Source organism: Pteropus vampyrus, unplaced genomic scaffold (assembly GCF_000151845.1).
Source record: "Pteropus vampyrus isolate Shadow unplaced genomic scaffold, Pvam_2.0 Scaffold78, whole genome shotgun sequence".
Taxonomy (NCBI): Eukaryota; Metazoa; Chordata; class Mammalia; order Chiroptera; family Pteropodidae; genus Pteropus; species Pteropus vampyrus.
In genome coordinates, this window is record NW_011888859.1 from 4,004,329 (window position 1) to 4,013,193 (window position 8,865).

Here is an 8,865-nt window from a genome sequence, read left to right on the forward strand (position 1 = left end):
GCATAGATTTCACTTAACGATATACTATAGAAATCTTACAGCATCAATATACATTGTAAGCTCATTCATTTCAATGGCTTCACTGACTCATTAACTTGAACATTTTAAGAGCAAGTTTCTTTACTTCCTTGCACCTCAATTTTTTCATCTGTAAAGTGGGGATAATAGCAGTACCTGATTCATAACATTGTTGTGAGGATTAACTGTGTTAATATAGGTTAAGGGCTTAGAAATATGTCTGGAAACTATTGGGCTTTATAAAGGAGTTTGATATTATTATCATCATTATTTTTTAACCACAATCTGATAGCATTCTGAAGAGATATTAAAAATTGTACTTACAATTTGCTTTTTTTCCCCATTGCAATTGCATGAGAATGGGATAATTTTTCAAGCTTTTGTATGAGATGCCATTTTGTCATTTAATTTTAAATGGACTAGAGAATGAATTAGGTGGCCGGTGACACAATCACAAACCTTTTAGGAGGCAGGAGAACTTGGTTCTTATTTTACTCTGCCACTGGAAGTGTGTGACTTTGGACATAGAGAAATTGTGGGATTCAAGTTTGCTATGTCTAAAATGAGTTTTCCATGTCTCTAAGATTTCAACAGCTTTAACTGTGACTTGGAATTGTGAAAAAAAGAAAAGTTATGTGAATTATAAAGTTTCCCACAGAGCTTACACTCTGGGGGAGAAGATACCTCAATGCCTTATCCAGAGGTAAAATCACAATGTCTAGAGTTGCCCTTTGCTCATGGTAGTTACTCAATAAAATTCTACTGAAGGATGTTTAATAAGAATGTTCAAAATGAAGAGTGAAAATCAGGCACACAGTGGATATTTATACCCATTTTTTGAAAAACGGATTATCTGAGTTCCTCCGTAGACAGCTCTCTAGAAATTTGACCAAAATGCCTATCTATCTCATTTTTCCACATCAGAGAAAAATTAAATATATAAAATTTTATTCTTAGCACATTGAAGCATATCTATTTCTATTGCCATGTTAAAATACTCCAACCGAACCACTTCAACAGATGCAAAATACTGTCTAGAATACTTTATTAAACTAAGGAAATGGAAGGTGTATGAAAAAAATCCCTTTTTACTGTGTGCAGAAAGTGAACATCTTTTGAAAAGTCTAGTTCCTGTTTAAAAAAAAAGGCAATTAAATACAGTAGTGCAGTTGGAAGGACCTACTGGACTATTAATTAGAGCAGTCCTTTTCACGTTGATGAATGGGGATGAATTTTTACAGAACAGTAAGATCGAGTGCAGTAACATTATGCTTTGATAACATTAGTATTTGCTATGTGATTGGATAAGAGCCCAAAGAAGTTGGAAGTCGAGATGATGGACGCCTGGAATCTGTCGTCTTGCTTTCTTTGAGGATTTGAAGTCACTATCTCCAAAGGTTCTGAGACATGTATATATCCTTGTGCTTAGAGACCTCTAAAATAGAATTAAATTTTTCATGCCGGAATATGGATTTTTAAAATGCCAAGTTTCATTTAATTAAACAGTAAAACCAAACCATACTTTTTCTTAATCAGGAATATTGTGGGCGGAAAAGTTTGGAAAGCCAATGAATCATAATAAATAATAGTAAGTTTTAATATAAAACTCACTGAAAGATGCAACAGGTCAACCAATCTTTGAACCTCTGGAGGGTAACAAGACAGTAAACTTGACATTGCACAGTATTTGACATACCGTGGTATTTGACATACAGTGAATCATTATTTACATTTTATCCAAAAACATTTACCTGAGAAAAGGTCATGACGTTAAATTTGGAGACATTTACAGCAATTGCCAAATGTTTACTCTCTGCATGAATGTCACGCTTCTCAGTCAAAAGCAGCTTAATGTGCTAAATGTCAATTATTTCAACTTGTTTGATGGTAGCACAGATTGCCAAGTGACATAAAACGAGGTTTAATAAATATTATATACACTGCTAACCATTAATCTTGCCTTGCAGAGGCTCGAGTTCTACATAGAGAGGATTTATGACAAGCAACAGCTCAGGACATTAAAACTCAATTATTGCCGTCCGGGATGGCGGCACTGTCATTAGCTTCTGGAAGCTGTGCCTTGTTTCTTCTGCTTCTGCTGTCACTTTTGAGAAGGCATTGAGGAGAATGGAACTATTTCGGGAAATAGTACTTCGATGTTTTCTTTGTGTCTTCTGGTCCTTTGCAGAATTAGCAGCAAAGGAAGATTACCCAGAGTTCCTTTGGTAGGAAATGGAATTGTTCCATTTTCTTCAATGATTATAAGACATAGTGATATTCTGTAAGAACTCCAAAGACTAAGAGTACAGCACAGAAATGTTAAGAGGGATGCAGGAGAACCAATGGAATAAAAATTTGTGAGGGAGCCAGCAGTGAATGAAATGCGAAATAGTTTTCAGGATGGTTTATCAGTACTAAAACTTGATGAAAGCAAGTTATGAAGCAAGTTATGAAAAGCAAGGACTTTTTTCATTTTCTTCTACTAGCAAAATATGCAGACAATGAAGAACTCAGCAATATAACCACAAAAATGCCTTGGATCAAGTGCCCAAGGTTGACATTCTAAAAAGCTGGCTCTGGGCCTAAAATGAACATAAATATGTGTGTGTATATACATATTCCATTTACATATCTATTCTTTCTTGGTTTTCTTTGTACTGGTATTCGAGTTTATGAAAAAGCTCGTTACTGGCTTAGGTTTGCTACCATCTGATAAGTACTTAATTGAGTGCTACGGATTCTAAGTCTGGCATCAGGCTCTGATTATTGTAGTCAGGTAGAAAGATGACAAAAAAAAAGAGAGAGAGAGAGAGTGCAAGCTAGATTATGTGAATACCATCAGAAAGGAATGAAATTAATTCCCTGAGAATTTAGAAGGAGAAATTATGTGTGGGATCAAAGAACTCTCCATGGAAGCATTAGAGTTAGAAGGGCAGGTAGAAAACACACTTGGAAACAAGTAGCAAAGGTCATCAAGAGCAGAAGCGTTATCAAGAGCTGGTGTGAAAATGTTTGCATAATGGGAGGTGAGTACAATGGATAGCTTTGGCGAAATCAAAGGATTTATGAAGAAAATGCAGGAACTCAGCTCAGAAAGGTAGGAATAAGATGATGGCTCATGAAGAATCTGGATTGCCAGGTTAGAGTTTGGTTTTTATTCTGGAAACACTGGAGTTCTCTAAGCAGGTCAGAGCTGGCTTGGCAAAGATTAATCTGGCAGGCCCAGGAGAGTGCAAATGCCACTGTGGGAAGAATAGAAAAGGGCAGGGAGACTCAGAAGTTTTGGAATCAGGGTGACAAGGGCAGAGAGACATCTTATTTAAATGCCACATTGGCAAAGGGAGCCACACACAGGACGCGGTGACATTTCCATCCTAGGAGACCTTTAACTTTCCACCAGTCAGTCAGAGAAGGCTTAGGAGTTCTCCCTTGACAGACAGCTGAGCTAATGGGTTTCTCCATCCTGAGAATGAAGAGATTTCTAGAAATGTGGGTAAAGAATTAGTCAAGAGTTTTCTTTCCTTGAGTATATGAGTAATCACAAGAGAATGCTTATGGTAAGCTTCTTACTTCCCCGATGCAAATGCAGTTCAGCTGAGCTGATTTGCAGATTATGCCTGAAGTGTTCAGTCATCTCCCAAAACAAATAACAGAAGCAATTATTTCAGCATTGAAATACAGGTTTATTCTAGAATCAGAGACTTATTACTATTATTCTCCAGCACTGGGCCCTGGGCTAGACAAATTAAGTTTATTTTTAAAAGGGTCAAAGACACTTTTCAGATCTCAAGGTCTCACACATTTCAAATTACTAGGTCATCTGATGTTTGCAACATCATGTACTTATTCATGTTAAATATGGATGGGCTCTGATAAACTAAATGATGTTATTGGAAAAAACTAACTCATTCTTTCGTGTTTACTTATTAGTCCAAATGCACATGTTAGATTTTTGCTAATCACCCAGTAGGAACTGTAGGGAAATATTATAAGCAAATGATGGGTTAAAATGTAAAGGAAGAGCTCTGCTGGTAGAGAAAGCTGGGCAGTAACCTAAAGGAGGTCTGAGGAGAATGAAAATTCAGGAAACAGCACGTTGATGCTTTCTTTGTTGTGTAGGTAGGTAAACAAATCGCTTACTTCATAGTTAAACCTGATGTATGCCCTTGCTGCTTGACCTTTGGTAGAGTCTTGGGGACTTCAATGAGCTTGGAGTTGTTTTCATTATTTGATCTTCTGCATGTGTGAAAGGTAGATTTCAGCTTGGCTTTCAGAGCATGGAACAATATTCAGAAGGCACAGATGTGTTTCCCATCGGAACAAAAAGAAAATTCCATCTCTGTCCAAATCAAGGTATTGAGTTACCTAAGGACTGAGTTGTTTGGTGTCTTATTTTTGCTCTGCTGGGTGAATGGGATTTAGATTGGGTGGCTAAACTAAGGTAATCTTTAAAATTCCTCCCAACTTTGAGATTTTTTTGCCAGACAAATACTGGGGATGATAATGAGATCATACTAAGGACTTAAGCCTGAAAAATGTGGATGAAATAACCCAACATGCTTTATATGTCTTAGCTAAGTGACGAATTGGAGAGATGCAGTAACTCTTGACTGCCATCTCTAGGAGAAGAAGAAGGGTAGGATTATATATAGTGCCAAGAGGAAGTACAATAAGAAATTATAGCATGAAATTTACTAAAGGAAGCTGTAGCATCTGAATTATAAACATTTTTTTTCAAATTAAAGTTCAAAATCTAATGTTTTTTTTTTTTGGCACGGTCTCCAAAGGGCAGCCATGAAGCCCCTTTGAAGAGTTCCATATAGCCTTGGTTGGAACAATGGAAGCATCATACACTTAAAAAAATAAAAAGCCTTTTTTTTTTGGAGGACAGGGAAGGAAGGAATGTATGATTTCTTTTCAACAGACGTTATTATGATATGAGGATTTCTCCTTAGGTTTATCCCTCATAGACCATTTTTTCCTGTAAACAAGCTGCAGGCAGACCCTGACGTCCTTGTGCCTGGCCCACATGGGCTGCATATTAAGAAATATTAGCTGGGGATGTCGAAACAGCTCTCCAAGCCTGCTCCCCTGTGGCCATGGAAGAAGCTACCCCTTGGGATAAGCTTCCACTACTTTTCTTCTTGGATAATGGTTTTGGGGAAGCCAGGCAGCTCTGCATATCTTCCCCCTCACCTTTCCCCCTCAGCTAGCACTTCAGACTTTGTCTGGTGACCATCACCCTACTTTCCTTATCTTCTCCCCCCGTCTCTTAAGACTGAATCTGCTCATCACTCCTCAGGCCAGTCCATTCTCCATCCTCTCTTTTTTCTCAATCAGATATGCTGCACCTATACTTGCATTTAAAATGAGGAGGCAGCAGCTTAGAATGTGTAAGCGATTTTGGAAGCCGATAACCCCACGTCTGCATTAGAGCCTTGGATCTTTCTGGTTGTGTAACCTAGTTGTAGAACCTTAGGCAAATCACAGAAACTCTCTAAAGCTCAGATTCTTTATTTGTAAATTGAGGATGTCCTATTTTCTTCACAAGCTACCATGGGGATCAAAAGCAATAGTGTGTGTGTGTGTGTGTGTGTGTGTGTGTGTCTGTTGTGTGTATGTGTGTGTACACATATTTTGGTGATAAAGTTCAATGTTAATATGAGTTACTATTATCAACAATAAAACAGGCAAATTTTTTTTTGGTCCATGTTATAGACAATGAACTTTCCTAGTGTGACTATGTCTCTCTAACAAGATCTAAGTCTTGAAAGAGGGAAAAGATGTTTGTTACTACTTGAAACCTATAAAAATGTTCAGATGATGTAAGGGTAGAGGATAGAGAAATCAGGGAGAAGCTGGGAGTTTGTATCTGGTTTTTGGTAGACTCGGGTGGGGGGAAATCCGTATCCTGCATAGCTGGGGGTGGCCAGGGAAAGAAAGTGGGTTATATAAGTCCAAGGAGGTGAAACAGGAGAAAGAAAGGAATTTAGGGGCTGGTTTTAGATGTGTTTCTGAGTTTCCTCTCAGAGAAGACTTCATGGGCCTAATTGCATCCACTCCAAATTCATATGTTAAAGTCCTGAGCCCTACTACCTCAGAATGTGACTATGTTTCGAGTCTTTAAAAAAGCAATTAAATTAAAATGAGGTCATTAGCATGTATCCTAATTTAATATGACTGATATTCTCATAAGAAGAGGAAGTTTGGACACAGACCTACACAGAGGGAAAGCCAAGTGAAGACATGTGGAAAAGAAGACCATTTACACGCCAAGGAGAGAGATCTCAAAAGAAACTAACCCTATTAATACCTTTCCAATCTATTGCGGCCGAACAAATATTGTTAAAAAAAAAAATAATAATCTCCAGTAAAAACAAACCATTCAGCACTTGTAAATTAACTTCCTTTAGAGTACTTTATACTTTAAGTGGGTACTGTGGGAGATTCAGTCAACAGAAAAGAGAATTCATGTCTTTAAAGAATTTTTTTTTTACACCTACAGCACCTGGTCTTCCTAGGTGGTCTCCCAGCTAACCAGGCCTGACCCTGCTTAGCTTCCGAGATTAGATGGGATCGGGCTTGTTCAGGGCAGTGTGGCCATAGACTAAAGAACTTTTATACATAACAATTCAAACTGCCAGTCATTAGGCAAAATGGCAATTAATTCATAGGACTGATTGGTAAAAGGTTATTACATGAGATAATAAATATCTTTAAGCTGATTAAAGAAATTAAAGTAAAACAAACTAACGAAAAAGTACAAAACTTGTGCACTGAAAACCACAAAACATTGTTGAAAGAAAAGAAAGAAGACCTAAAGGAATGAAAAAAAGACTTTTCATGTTCATGGATCAGAAGAATTAATATTGTTAAAATGCGACTATTCCCCAAAATTGATCTACTGATTCAAAACAATCTCTATCAAAATCCTACCTGCCTTTTTTTGTTTTTGCAGAAATTGACAAGGTGATCCTAAAATTAATATGGAACTTCAATGAACCGAGAATAATAGCAAAAATTATCTTGAAAAAGAGGAAGTTAAAGGACTCATACTTCCTAATTTTGAAGCTTACTACAAAGCTACAATAATCAAGACAGTGTGGTATTGGCAAAAAGATAAATATATAGATCAATGAAATAGAATTGAAGCTGAGAAATAAACCCATACATTTACAGTGAATTGGCTTTTGACAAGGATGTTAAGTCAATTCAATAGAGAAAAATTGCTTTTTTTTCCAATAAATAATCCCATCAAGAAATTGGAGAGATGCACCACAGAATGTGAGAAAATATTTTCAAATTATGTATCTGGTAAGATATATGTATCCAAAACATATAAAGAACTGTTACAACTCAATAATAGAAACAACAAATAAACCAATTAATAAATGGGCAAAGTATTTGAATCGACAGTTCTCCAAAGAAGATATATAAATTGCTGATTATCAGGTGAAGAGGGGACCAATGTAATTAACTGTGAAAATGCAAATGAAAACCGCAGTGAGCTACCATTTCATATTAACTAGGATAGCTATAGTAAAAAAGACAGATAACGGCAAGTGTGATGAGATATGTCGGACGTTGCTAGTCAAATGTTACATCGTGCAGCCACTTTGGAAAACAATTTGGCAGTCCCTCAAAACGGTTCTCAAGATTATACCATATAACTCATCATTCCACTCCTAATAAAAATCTAAAAGAAATGAAAACATATATCCACTTAAAAACTTGTACATGAATGATGTACTGATACATACCACAACCTTGAAGCATTCTACTGAGTAAAAAATAAAGCAGTCATAAAAGACCATATCCTGTATGATGCCACATATTCATCAAATATCCAAAATATGCAATTTTATAGATACAGAAGGCAAATTAATGATTATCTGGGGCCGATGGGGGCGGGGGAAGGATGGTGGCATGACTATTAATTAATTTCTTTTTGAGGTGATGAAAATGTCCTACCTAACCAGACTGTGAGTTGACAGTTCTACAATTCTAATACACTAAAATCATTTAAAAACCATTTTAAATGGGTGAATTCTTGAAATATGAATTATAGCTCAATAACATTGTTAAAAAGAGAAAATATGAGACCATGGTAAGTAATTAGTAAATACTGAATATTTTTTCAAAAAGAAGCAGACTTCAACAGGTGGGTTATATATGAAAATAAATATTGTAAAAATGCTACGTTGCTATGAGTTTCCATAGGACACTGAAATTCCCTTACTGGAGGACTTTTTCAAATAGGAAATGTTTTTGTCTCCTTGAGAGGGTTTTGATGTTGTCCTTAAGGTCCACTTTAAGTTCGCCCTTTACTGATGTCAGGTGCAGTTTTAAAAATAAACGTTGACTCAATAAGAGAATTTTCCCCTGAATTTCTCTGATTTTTTTTTTTTAATTGGAGTTTATGTGTTATAAGCGAGATGCATGTACTGTTATCATCAGAACAGAAATTCTACCTTCAGGGATGTGATGCTCTCCACCAAGTGGATGCTCTCCACCATCACAGGACATTTTCTAGAGAGATACCAGCTCTTTTTTCTATTCCAGCTGTGTTGGCTTTGATGTCAAAAGACTGCATGTAGGAGCGTCTCCTGCTTCTGACATATTTTCACTTGGAAGGAGGTCATTGATAACTTGTCGTTATTAGCCACTGCACCTTAATAGTAAACGCAAGGCTGTAGAGAAGCCACATGAAGAGCTAAGACTTTGTTAATGATCCTGAAATGAGTCTCCTCCTCTGGAGTATTGACTCACAGTTACCAAATAAATAAACATGACCTTCCCGAATCACCCACTATACCCTAGAGAGAGTACAGCGAGAGTACACAGAGA

General features: G+C 36.7%; 1 pseudogene; it reads right to left on the bottom strand.

Annotated features, from left to right (window-relative positions):
• Positions 1-6,514: 6,514 nt before the first annotated feature.
• Positions 6,515-6,626, bottom strand: LOC111741489 (annotated as a pseudogene).
• Between the last annotated feature and the right edge of the window lie 2,239 nt (positions 6,627-8,865).